Consider the following 13,707-nt stretch of genomic DNA (forward strand, 5'->3'; position numbering starts at 1 on the left):
TTTTTTTCTCACTGTAATTGTGGCCAATAGCACCACAAAAGCCTTAGTTCGCTGTACTCTCGTGGCGGCCGCCATTCACCAAGGACAGCCACCACAGAGTCTCACATACTAGTGGACAACCACCGCAGGATCACCCCCGCAACTTCTGCGCCCCAAATGCTAACCGACAGCCACCTCAGGATCACATCCCTAACTTTCAGGCCCCCATAGCTTCCCCGTCCTTACTTCCCAAAGTCTCGGCACTCTTGGGAGTCTCCTCAGACTCCCAGCTGCTTCACCAATCGTTTGGACGCACCTTGCAGGCCAACACGCCCTGTAGCTGTCAGCTTGAAGACTGAAGAAACAGCCTGGTGTCAGTGACAGAGACATCAAAGGTTCATGGATAGAGGGAGCTTACTTGTGTGAAGCAAGGTCCTGGAGTGATAACCCACTGTGTGTGGTGAACGGGGGCCTCTGGACACGGCAGCATGGACACAGCGGCCATCTTCACACCCTGCAAGCCAAGGTTACTGGTTATAGGCGGAAGTGACCTGGCGTCTGATTGGTTCATTGGTTGCTAGGAAACCAGCGGAGGAACACGCCCCTCAAGGGCCCCTGTGATAAGTTATCCTGGTGCTGGTGTTTTGATTTAAAGGTTAGAGCAATCACCAGGACTTCCCTGGTGGTCCAGTGGTAAAGAATCCCCCTGCCTATGCAGGAGACATGGGTTCGATCCCTGGTCTAAGGAAGTCCCATATGCTGAAGAGCAACCAAGCTGGCGAATCACAGCTACTGAACCCCACCCCCTAGAGCCTGTGCTCCACAAAAAGAGAAGCCACCTCAATGAGAAGCCCACACAGTGCAACGAAGAGTAGCCCCGTTCAGGCAACTAGAGAAAGCCGGTGTACGGCAATAAAAACAACCCAGTGCAGCCAAACATAAATAAATAAATAAAAATTTAAAAGAGAACAATCACCAGCCCACCTGTTAGTGAGGGTCAGGGCAAGTATGTAGCAAGGTCAATCAGGTGAGGAGGGTGTAGGTGAAGCAGGCAGGGGATGTACAGTAAGCAAGAGAATACCCACCTTGGGTGGCCTGACCGTACAGCTGGTGAGATAGAAAATAGTAAGACTTAAAGAATCTGGACTTCTACTTGGCTCAACCATTTACTATGTGATTTGTGGGGAAATCTCTAGACCCTCTGGGCATCACTGTTTCCATCTCTGAAATGGTGGCACATGGGAAAAAGTTCAAATAAATGAGATCTGTCTTTCACATGATCATATCATTTCTACTCTGGCAGAGAGACTCCTGGAAAGTCAGAACTAACTCTTCTGGTCTTTGTAAGCTGAAGTAGTCTTTGTCTCAGGCTCTGCATTGATCCACTGCTGTTCCAAAAACCATTTGTTAAGGACATTTTTTTTTGGCCATGCTATGCTGGATCTCAGTTCCCCCACCAGGGATGAACCCATGGCCCCTGTACTGGAAACGTGGAGTCTTAACTACTCAAAGGGGACTACAAGGGAAGTCCTGCTTGAGGACTTCTTTATGCTAAACCCCCATCTCTAGGATAATTCATGTCTACTCTTCTTGGAAATAGCTGCAGCTCAAATACAATTGCTTTTCCTGACCTGCTAGTGGGGTGCTGGGCTGGCTCATATTGTCTTGTCAGAGCTGATTTGTTAGATTTTGGGGAATTCTATAAGGCAATTGGGCTTCCCTGGTGGTGCAGTGGTAAAGAAACTGCTTGCCAATGCAGGAGACGTGGGTTTGGATCCTTGAGTGGGAAGATCTCCTGGAGGAGGAAATGGCAACCCATTCTGGTATTCTTGTCTGGGAAATCCCATGGACAGAGGAGCCTGGAAGGCTGCAGTCAATGGGGTCACAAAAGAGTTGGACACGATTTAGTGACTAAACAACACGAGGTAGTTATTAAGCATTTATTTATTAAGTTTTACTTATAAAGCATTTAGTTATTAAGCAGTTATTAAGCAATTATTAAACATCAAATTATAACTACTTGCAATTAAATGTTATATTAAAAACAAAGATAATAAATACTTGAATCTCATCACTTTCTAGTTATCTTATACATTTTACCCATAGCCATGCTCTTGAGGTTATCTGCATCTATTTGAGATATACACTGGTATGCACAGATCTTTCCAACTCTGTGTTCAGTGACTTCATGTTGGTAGCTTGAAATCAGGCATGGTGGGAATATTTATAACTCAGAAATCAGCAGATGTTACAAATAAAGGCTTCCGCCCTCCAAGAGTTGGCTGTGAAACATTTGCCAGCACCCCACTGCCCTTAGGCACTGGGAGAAGGCGGCCTTCCCCAAGGAGCATTATTGGCAAACACATGAGTCACACTCAGTTCCACCAGCAAGTCAGCATGGCCTGCAGGCTGGAAGCTATTCTGTATTTGTCACCCATTTATTAATACAATTTCCTCCCAGCAAAAGTTTCCCAGCCTGTTCCTAAGAGGCAGATACACTTGATTCACCCACAGGCCTATTATCATTACTGTATTCCTATTTGACTCTTTACAATTTAATTAATATGGAGCAGTCAAGATGCTCCTTTTCTTTCTCTCTCTCCCTCTCCTCGCTCGCCTGAGACACTGTCTAAGCACACTACAGGAGCCCTCGGTGCTTGGGCGCTTGCTGTTAAAGGCAGATGGCATACGGATGATCTGGGCTTTGTGGGGAAACGATTCCACACTTCCTCTCACCCCTACCGAGAAGACAATGCTGAAACCCCATCTCTACTCTGCCAACTGTGAACTGGAGGGATGTAAGGCGTTCCACCTGCTGGCCCCTCTACCCAGAGGGATGGGATGGAATTAGTTGTGATATCCCGGAGACTATTAATCAACTGGCCTCTTCCGATCTCCCAAATCCACACCTGGGCTGTTGGAGTGGGTAGAGGTAGCAAAGTGGGAGCGAGCTTTAAAACAAGACCCCGGTTATCACTGCAGACCAAAATCTTCCCCAGAGCAGTGGACAGGAAAGCCTGGGAATGCTGTTGAGTGAGGAGTGGTGGTACCTTTTTGGTGCACTGGGAAACCAGCTGCTTTCATACCTGAAATAAACCCATGGAAGCCAAGTGACTTTGAGGCTTAGGGGTAACTTTGCAAACAGAATCTGCAGTGGAAAAGTCCTGGCTCAAGTGGGAGGGGCCAGGCGTGCAGACAAGGTCGAGGGGGTGGGCTTTGGAGACCAACAGTTAGGTTTGGTGTCCTGGTCTGTCCTTACCATCGTAGCCTCCATGTCATCACCTTAAATGGAGATATGAATGATACCACTTGCCACTTAGAGTTGTTTTGAAGATTAAATGGAGAATGTAAGAAGCTTAGGGACACTCCTGGTAGTCCAGTGGCTAAGACTCCAAGCTCCCAATGCAGGTGGCCTGGATTTGGTCCCTGGTCAGGGAACTAGATTCCACACACCACAACTAAGAGTTTGCATGCCACAACTAAAGATATCACGTGTTGAAACCGAGACCCAGCACAGCCAAAATAAAAAAATATTAAAAAAACAAAAAAAGTTTAGCAGCGGGCCGGACATCTTGAAAGTACTCAGTTGATATTGGGGCTGGGGCCAGGGGATGGGAGAGGGACATTTTACACAAAGATCTTTTTTATTGGTTCCATTTTTTAAGATTATGTGTTTATAATACCTATTTCTTTTTTAAGGTGAAAAAAATAATGCTATTTAAGCAGAGTTTTACTGGATTGGGAAAAGGATGTGAAATATTCATAAAACTCCTTCTTCTCTAGGTAAAAAATAATTTTACCTCATTTTACATCAAAATGGGGTAAAAATAGCACTGACATCATGAGGTGTTTGTGAGGATGAGGGCTCAACCCCGTGCTTGGCATGTGGTTGTGCTCTGTAAATGTGAATCCCGCCTCTATTAGTGCAAAGCCTATGGTCTGAGATCCTGCATGGAGCCTGCTCTTCTGGTCCCATGTCTGCCATCCTCTCAGCCAATACTTAAGGTGGTCTCTAGGGAGGAGAACCCCTGCAACTAACTAGCCCCAGCAGGAACCTCAGAACTCAGGGCTGAGTCTGAGCCTCTTCTGCAGTCTGGCTAAATTCCAGGGTCATCAGTTCCTGGAAGGTGGCCAGCAGACAGGTTCCAGCGGTGCTGCTTGCTTGTCCTGACTTTGGTTACCTGCAGGCAAGGATGCAGGACATAGGAAGACAAAGGGCTCTCTGGCATCTTTGGGCTTGGCAGGGATGAGAGGTTTGGTGGGAAAGTTAGGAGACCTGGATTAAATGTGGAATGAAAGGCTGACCAGGTAAAGAGCTTTCCATTGCAAGTTACAGCAGAGGAATGTGTCAGTGGGAAGCTTGCCCTTGACACCCTGGAGGATGTAGTGGCAATGACAGATTTGCAGAGAGGAATGGCCACATGGTGGTCCTGGAAGACTGGTGCTCTCCTCCCCACCCCCCAACCCTGCCCCAGGCACTGTGATAGGATCCTCAGCCTGGATGGAGGAGGGGAAGAGCCTCTGCCTCCAAGGACCATACTGGCCTGGCCCTGAGTAGCAGCAGTGACCACAGAGACCGAAGGCCAGAGGCCCACCTTGAATGTTCCAGAACCAATATGGTCTGCACCATCAAATAGCACTGGTGGGAGGAGAGTGCTGGGGGAAAGATTCATCCTGGTGAGTGGGAACGTGGAGTAAGATTTAATTTCATTAGGAAAATAAAGTAACATGATATTTACTTCAGATTCAGACCTCTCTCTGCAGTATTGATCTGGGACCTCAGTTATGCCCAGCACTGGACTGGATGCTTTTACATAAAGGATCCTATGTGAGGGGTCTTCCATCTTTTACACGCCCTATGGTTGAGGAACTGTGAGGATGGCTTATGCTCAGGGCCTTAGACCTGCCTCACGCCCTGCGGCCTGGGATGAGTAAACAGGTGCAGTCTGTAAGGCTGAGGTGGTGTCCAAGAGTGTTTTTAAGCTGGTTTTCTTGTAGGGGAGAGTGCTGTAAAGCATTCTTCTCAATCTCCTGTCGGTATAGAAATTAATGAAATGACTACACGTGCACTCAATTGGCTGGTCGGCACTTTCTCTTTGAGCAGAAAGTTCTTTCATGTACAATCTGCCACAAATGCCTCCCCAACATTGTCCCCCCACCATCTTCTGAGACACCTTCCCCGACCATGGCTCTCTTGCCAATAACGCCGCCAAAGCTACAACTGAAGATCAAAGAACATTTTTAATGAAAAAGGCCCTTTATAACCCTTTTGCTGCAAATCCACTGCAATAATTTTGAGACTGTTAGTGACATTTAAACCCTCCTAGATACTCCTCTCCTGGAGGGAGGCTGTTCATCCAACACAGTCTCAAATACTAAAAAAAAAAAAAAAAGACTCTTTACATTTCACCTGTGACCTTTCCTTTCATATAATGTCAACAATATATAAAATAAATGTTGGACGTTTCCGAGACAGATTTTGGTGCTTGGGTAGCCAACCTTCTCGCCATTATTCAGAAAGTGTCTTTGGAGTACCTCTTTTGTAAGGGTAATTTGCATATGCATGTCTCTTTTGTACTTCATGCTATCTGAGCATGACACACACTCACTTTAAAAAAAAAAAAATCCTTTCACATTATGATACTATTAAGAGGGATTTCTTAAATTAAGCATCCTGACAAACTGATCTTCCTTGGTGAGGCAAAGAATGAGTGGCTGGCATCTGAAAAACACATTATTTGGGAACCGAGTAAGGTTTGCTTCTGCACTGATGAGTAATAAATGCCCCCTGGCAATCTTGTTTGGAGCCTACAATCTAAGAATTTTTAAGCACCTATTAGTGCCAGAATTTTGTCTGCCTTATCTTATTTAATCCTTACTGCATCCTTGCAAACTAGGGGTTATCATTCTGCTTTGAAAAGGAAACAACAGGCCTAAAATGGAGTCACTTGTGCTAAGCGCCACAACAGCAGACTAAGACTTAATACCTGACTGCATTCTAACCTAAACTAACCTAACATCCTCCCCGCTTCAGTCTAAACTTCTCTGGTCAGTACCAATAAGGTAATCTGCCACATAGTCCCCTTCTGTCCTCCATAGGTAGGTTTCCTAAGCCTGGAAACAATCCACTGTTTTCCTCCTTCTGCCTATAGAGACTTTTCATTTTGTACACCTTTGAGTCTCTCTACTTGTTACATGAGATGGTGACTGAGTCATGAATCATTCAATATAGACAATGAGACCTTTAAAATTTACTTGGTTGAAAACTTTTTTTTAAAACCGTTTCCATTTCATAGAAAAGGAAGGTGAGGCTCAGAGAGATGAGTTAGCTTGTCCACTTACGACTTGGGTCATAGGCAGTAGGGCAGGGTCCTACTCTCGGTGCTGTCTGAATATAAAACCGAGGACGTCTCTCCTCAGTTGCGCTACAATTCACAGTGGAGGTGGTGCTTGGATGACATCGAGACACCCCCCTCCCAGTCCACTTGAATTAGAACTGGGGCAGGGGCACATGCAGACATCTGCTTTTAAAAGCCTCTTCTGAAGGTCATGAATGATAAGGAAAAGCTGAGGAGCAGTTATATCATTTCATATATATATATTTCCTGGGTGGCTCAGATGGTGAAGAATCTGCTTGCAGTGTGGGAGACCCAGGTTTGATTCCTGGGTCGAGAAGATCTTCAGGAGGAGGACATGGCAACCCAGTCCAGTATTCTTGCCTGGAGAATCCCATGGACAGAGAAGCTTGGTGGTTACAGTCCATGGGGTGGCAAAGAGTTGGACACAACTGAGCAAGTAACGTTTTCCCTTTAACAGGGTGAGCTGGGTATTCAGGAACTCTCTGGGCCATTCTTGTGATATTTATGGAAACTAAATAATTTCAAAGTAAAAAGCTTTAAATTTTGTATAATTAAAAAACAAGTTTGATTTTGAAAAATAATAATAATAAAAAATAAAGCTCTCCTCAACCAAGGTGACCCCACATGCTGCTGGGGTTGATGGAGAATGACCCTGGGAGATGCCAACCTAGATCCATGGGCAACCCCTGGCTGAAGTGAGGAGGTTCGGTTTGAAACAGTTCTGTCTCCCTTATGTGGACTTGATGTATTTCTACTGCTTAAGCAGGGGGAGAAAACAAAGATGTTTGTGCTAAAAAGGGAATGACTTGACTTGGGCTCAAGAAACAGGCAAGATGTGCTTTCTGCTAGGAGGGGAAGCTTAATGATCATGATTTTTTCATTCCCCCAATTCACCCTCCCTTATTCTGGTAATAGCACATTGTATTTAGGGGAGAGAGCCACCTCCGCCCCATTTCTAAGGTGCAGGAGTGGCCGCAGGCACAGACGTGTGACCCAGGCCTGTCAATGAGGACACAGTATCCCCCAGCTCAAGGACTGATGCAGGATGAAGACATGACCCAAGTCAACCAGTCAAGTCCCATCATCCAATCTGGAGATTTCTGCTTGGGTTTCAAAAGAGAGGTACTCTTTCATTTTTCCCCTTGGACTAGAATCTGTGAGAGGCTGGAGCTGCTAGGAGCCATCGTGGTTCACAAGAGAAGAGTTCGTCTGAGCATGGAGCCAACAAGGATAAGACGGGGCTGAGAAGCAGTGGAAGACCAAGACTTTTGAGCTTTGGACTCAGCCAAAGCTATGCTTAGAAACATCATGCTGTGATAGACAATGAATCTCCCCTTTTGCTTAAGATGATTTGGATTGGTTTTTTTTTGTCATTTAAAACTGAGAAGAAGTCTAACTGACCCAGGGTATCAGACATCAGACTCACATAAATCTAAATAGAGGAAATATGCTTTTCTGGTCCAGTCTTTCATTCCATAAATATTTATTGAGCTTCTGCTATGTGCCATTCACTCTCCTACGTGCTGCGGGAGTTTCAGAAGCAGCCCTTAAGGGACAGATGGCCTGATTGAAAGAGGATCTGAAGCAGAAGACAAGGGTAAAACAAGGTGGGACGGGAAGCTGCCCCAAGAGATGTAGATCATATGGTAGCAGGAGCCAGGGGGGAACGCTCACACTGAAGAAAGGCTTCTCTTCTAATCACGGGACTGTATCTTCCTGTCCTCTGAGTCCCAGATGCTCAGCTCAGCGCCTGGCACAGGATGAGTGCTCAGTAAATCCTTAAAGGATGGATGGCTTTGTGGAGGGTGTAACACTGAGAAATAGGTGAACTGTACCCTTGAGCCAGGCCTCCAGGCAGAAAGGTGGGAAATCACGGACCCCTGCCCATAATTCATGCTGGCTGGCTGGTCTGGTGGAAAAGAGGAAGCTTTCCTGTTTAAGAGCAGACGTGTGAACTCAGTTCAAATTGCATGTTCAGCAGCCAACTGATTTCTATCCTTTAGGTTATATGGGAACTTCCTAGATTGGTTTTTGTCCTCAGGTTTCTTGATAAGTAGTCTTTTTAAAGAAATAGAAAAATCATTATTGATTTTTTTCCTGATCATAATTTTTCTGTTCTCACAAAACTTATATGGGATAAACACATATATAAAGAAGCAAACTCTCATAATCCTACCACTAAGAATAATCACTGCTAACACACATGGAGCTTCCCAGGTGGTGCGGTGGTTAAGATCTGCCTGCAATGCAGGAGACGCAGGTTCACTCCCTGAGTGGGGAAGATCCCTTGGAGAAGGAAAGGGGAAGCCACTCCAGTAATCTTGCCTGGGAAATCATATTGACAGAGAAGCCTGGTGGGCCACAGTCCATGGGGGGTCACCAAGAGACATACATGACAGAAAACACACAGAGAACCATCCTGATTTAATCCACTTTAACATTGGGTCATGTCTTTCTTTGTCAACAGAGTTGTACATTATTGTTTTAATGACTGCTGAGTATTTCGTTGCAGAGATGAACGAAAATTAATTGAACTAATTTCCTGTTGATGGACATTTAGGTCAAATAGAGTTTTAGGCCATTGTAAAAACACTGAGTGAAATGAACATCCTTACAGTGAAAATATTACACATTTAAAATTATTTCCTTTGGATAAATTCCTAGAAGTGGAACTGCTGGGTCCAAAGAAATGCATGCTTCTGAAGATCTGTGACACACCTTACTAGCCTGACTTCTGGTATTTATCCTCCCCAAAGCCCAGGCTTCTACTCTCTCTCCAGTACTGGGTATTATCATTGTTCCTTCTCTTTTGCCCATCTGAAGGGCAAGGAGGTGTAGCCTTGGCAACAGCGTGGGGCAAAGGTGATGTTGGTCTCTCCTGTCCCTTTCCATATACCTTCCTGACAAGGACACCTTTCTCCAGGACATGGGTCTGAGCAGAACATCCAGTGCTCCCTCTAGGAGCCTCACTCCTAGAATTAGAGACGCCGGAGACCTCATTTCTTCAGTCTCAGGTTCCAGAAGAATTACCTCCTTCTCCCTTCAGTCCCAGGCCAGTGCTCCTCTGACCTCTTTGGATGTTAGCTTCCTGGCACACGTGGAGATGGAGGAGGGAAAAGGCAGGTCCTGTTCGCAGCCTGGAGAGAACTAGGTGTTCCCATGTCTCTCAGCGGCAGCGCAGACTCTCATCACACCACAGGCCAACCAGCCTTTCAAAGTTCCAAGGAAATCAAGGATGATTAGAGCATAAGCTTTGTTGGAAAAAAGCCTAGTTTCTTCTAGCCACAGTTCCTCTTTTTCCCCCTTTCTCCCATGAAAATTTAATGCTGCACTCTCAGCATGGAGGTTTCTTCTTAATCGATGGGCACTCCCTCTACTGAACCACCTCAGGGGAAACCAAATGATAATTTAGAGAAGATCCAGCCCCCTTCACCAAGCAGTGTTCTCCCAGGAGTCTCCGCAGAGAGAATCCAGAACCAGTCTCCCTCATTCATTTGACAACTAATTACTGAAGATCTGTTCTGTGGAACACCCTGGGCTGGCTCAACACTGCTTCAGGAAGCTCTTTGCTCATGGTCTTCAAAGGGATTTTTCTCCAACTCTTAGGGCTCAGTCAAACTGAAGCCTTATGGTGTAGTAAAAAAAATCACAGGCTTTGGAGTCATGGGGACCTGGGTTCCATTCTTGTTTGGATGCTGCTGACAACCATCATTTCTCCTCCCTGAACCTCAGTTTCCTCATCTGTGAAATGGGGATGGTAATGATCCCAACTTCATAGAGCTGTGAGGATTCAGCAAGGTGATCTGTGCAAAGTGCTTAGCACAGAACTGCAGGCATAGCAGGCACTCAATACATCTTAGCTCCATGAATACAGTGAAAAGACATCTATGAACCAGGAGGGGGCCCTCACTAAACACCAAATCTGCTGGTGCCTTGATCTTGGACTTTCTAGTCTCCAGAACTGTGAGAGATAAACTTGCACAATATATAAGTTAAAAAAAAAACAAACACTTAGCTTTATTACGATTATCATCCGTAAAATAGAGAGACTGAGCCAATCATATAGGGCCATTATAAAGATGAAATCAACTAAGACTTGTTAAGCACATGGCTAAGAATATAGAAAGTTCTCATAAAATAGCAGTTTTAGGGCCATTTCTACTAGAAATAGCATTCTCAAAGGGTAAGGGATGGAGGGGCTTCCCAGGTGGCGCTAGTGGTAAAAAACCCACCTGCAATGCAGGAGACACAGGTTCGATCCCTGGGTCAGGAAGATCGCCTGGAGGAGGAAATGGCAATCCACTCAAGTATTGTTACCTGAGAATCCCATGGACAGAGGAGCCTGGAGGGCTACAGTCCATACAATCACAAAAAGTCAGACACGGCTGAAGAGACTTAGCATGCACACAAGAGAAATGGAGGTGCAGGAAGATTCAAACCTAAGGGAGCTGTTGAATTTTGAAACAGAACTTGTAGGTTTTGACTTTTAAAGGCAGAATCCTGTTCTTGAAGGGTCTCCAGTAAAAGTACAACAGGGAGGAAATAATTGCTATTTGAGAAGATAACATGTCTCTAGTTGCTTTTTGAATGACAGGGTAATATTGGAATCCATCTGGAGAAAAAGAAAGAGAAAAAAGCTCTTGGAGAAAAGGGGCCAGTGACCCAAGGGCCCAAAGAGACTACAGCGAGGAAGAGACAGTCTTGGCCAAGGGACAGTCAGTGGGTTTGGGGGAAATATCCATGTCCAGTGTTCAGCCCCTGCCCTATGCTGCAATTACTTTCTGTTGACTCCAGATTTTATTAATATACAGCCAGTCACACACAGAGCCTTGATTGGTGGCACTGGGGAAACGAAAGGGACGTGGCTTTGCTTGCATTTGACCAGAATGGGCTAGGGGCATGAGCTCTGGACAGGAATTCAAGAGCCAAAGGGGGGACTTCCATAGTGGACTGGTGGTTAATATTTGGCCTTCCAGTGCAGAGGGTGTGGGTTCGATCCTTGGTCAAGGAACTAAGATCCCATGTGCCTCCTGGCCAAAAAACCAAAACATACAACAGAAGCAATATTATAACAAATTCAATAAAAACTTCAACAATGGTCCACATTAAAAAAAAAAATCTTAAAAAAAAAAAAAAGAGCAAGAGGGTTCAGGAACATGTGTCCTTGAGCTATTGGGGAAAACTTTCGACCTGTCACCAACAGTGGGAAGACAATGTAAGTCATCTCAGTCAGACATTTAAACCAAGGGTGACTGTCCCAGAAGGCTGAAGAACTCAAATAACCAAATTCAAATGCAACTTCAGGATAAGTTGCTTATTGAGTAAGTTTCCAAGAAGATCTCTTGGAAACCAAAGTACTTGAAAACAAAACAAAACAAAATGCAACATATGCATGAGTGTCTGGAGAGTACACTGTGCCAATTTTTTTTTGAGAAGCCAAGGTTATTGGTGATTTCTGCCACAGTAGGGAGATGAGCTTTGACAGATCAAAACTGCGTGTATGGCAGCGGTGAACATGGTTTCCAAAATGCTTTTCCAGTCCCAGAGGGACCAATTTGGCACTCGGGGCACATAACAGTGTCCATGCACCAGATAAAGCTGTGGCATGGAAATCAAGGAGGAGGAACTTAATGATGAATTAGAACATTCCCTTCGGGTATAAATTATCTGTCTCTTAAAGTCCCGACTAGAAAGTCCTTCTTATCTTGCCAGTTGATTGTGCAAATGTCCACTAGCCCTACCCAGATTTGAGCTATCCTAGGCGTAAACAGATATTTGTTTAAGAGGCAAGAGCATCCTGGATTTTTTCCCCTTTATAATCTAGCTGGATGACTTCCCTCTTCTGTTTGGCACTGCAAGGAATTGTTAAATATGTTATACAACAAAATGAGAAGAAAGAAGAGGGAAGAATACAGAAGGTAGAATCCATGACCTTCAAATTGGGAAGAGGAAAACGGGAGAAATGAGAGCAACATTTAGCTTGAAGAGAGGGAAGGAAACAGAAAGGGAGATGACTACGCATGAAGATTTGAGACAATAATGTAGAAATAGATGCTGTTTTATGAGAACTTCCTATGTGCTAGCCCTGGGCTAGCAAGTTCGGCAAACAAGGGACTTTCCTGGTGATCCAGTGGCTAAGACCCTGTGCTCCCAATGCAAGGGGCCTGAGTTCGATTCCTGGTTAAGGAACTAGATCCCACATGCCACAACTAGAGATCTGCATACCGAAATGAAGATAGAGGATCCCGTGTGCAGCAAATTTATTTGGTGCAGCCAAATAATAAATATATAATTTTTAAAAAAGGTAGCTTGGTCCCTGTTCTCATGGTTCTCATTCTCTATGTGGTCTATAGCACTGAGGGTAGATTCCCTGGCAAAGTCATGTTCAGTAATATGCTAGAATCTCTCTAACGTCACCTGTTACCACTCTCTTCCTTATCTTTCCCCTTCAGTCATTCTGGAATCTTCTTGGTTTTTCCATCCCACCAGGCTCTCCTGAATTCTGGTCCTCACGCATGCTCTCCAAAGCTTCAAGTGCTCCTTGCCTGGCTCTCTCCTTTTCAACTCAACTGGGGTTCTTCCTTCCTTGAGGAAACTTTCTAGGCCCCAGGTTAGATTTGATTCTCCCGATATGTTTCCGTATCCCCCTGAATGATTTAATTAGCAACTAGTGACCTCAAGTCTGTCTCCCCCTGGGCTCTGTGAGTCCAGGAAGGCTAGGACCGAGTCTGTTTTGTTTTCAGGGCCTGACCCTGGGCCTGGCACATGATAGACACTCCATAAACAGGGAGACAGCTCTATTTCTCACAGCCTAGAAGGTATATGGGAAGATTAGCGTGGCCCCTGTGTAAAGATGACACACGTATTCGTGAAGCATTTCATATTTTGGGGGTTTCCCTGGTGGCTCAGTGGTAAAGAATCTGCCTGCCAATGCAGAAGATGGGGGTTTGTCCTCTGGGTCAGGAAGATCCCTTAGAAAAGGAAATGGCAACCCACTCCAGTATTCTTACCTGTGAAACCCCAAGGAGAGAGGACCCTGGTGGGTTATAGTCCATGAAGTACAAAGGAATAGGACACAATTTGGCAACTAAACAACTAGAAAGCATAGGTCTTAATTTAATTTTTAAAACTTAGATTGTTGGTCCTCTTTTTGTGCTGCTTCTATGACATCCAGGTATTTTTTATTAGTACATTTAGTTTTTGCTACATCATTAAGACAAAATAAAAGGAGAGATGCAGCTAAAGAAATTTTCTTCTGACATGATAAGCAGGTCTTAAGAGAATGGAAATTTTTCTTCAAGGGGAAAACTGGAGATTTGGTAAAGATGTTGCTCTAAATCTCAGACTTGGACAGACACTCCATTTTAAA

General features: G+C 44.9%; 1 pseudogene; it reads left to right on the plus strand.

The window, feature by feature from the left end:
* The first annotated feature begins 13,132 nt into the window (after nt 1-13,132).
* Nucleotides 13,133-13,226, plus strand: LOC122425218 (annotated as a pseudogene).
* Nucleotides 13,227-13,707: the final 481 nt, after the last annotated feature.

This window comes from Cervus canadensis, chromosome 22 (assembly GCF_019320065.1).
Source record: "Cervus canadensis isolate Bull #8, Minnesota chromosome 22, ASM1932006v1, whole genome shotgun sequence".
NCBI lineage: Eukaryota > Metazoa > Chordata > Mammalia > Artiodactyla > Cervidae > Cervus > Cervus canadensis.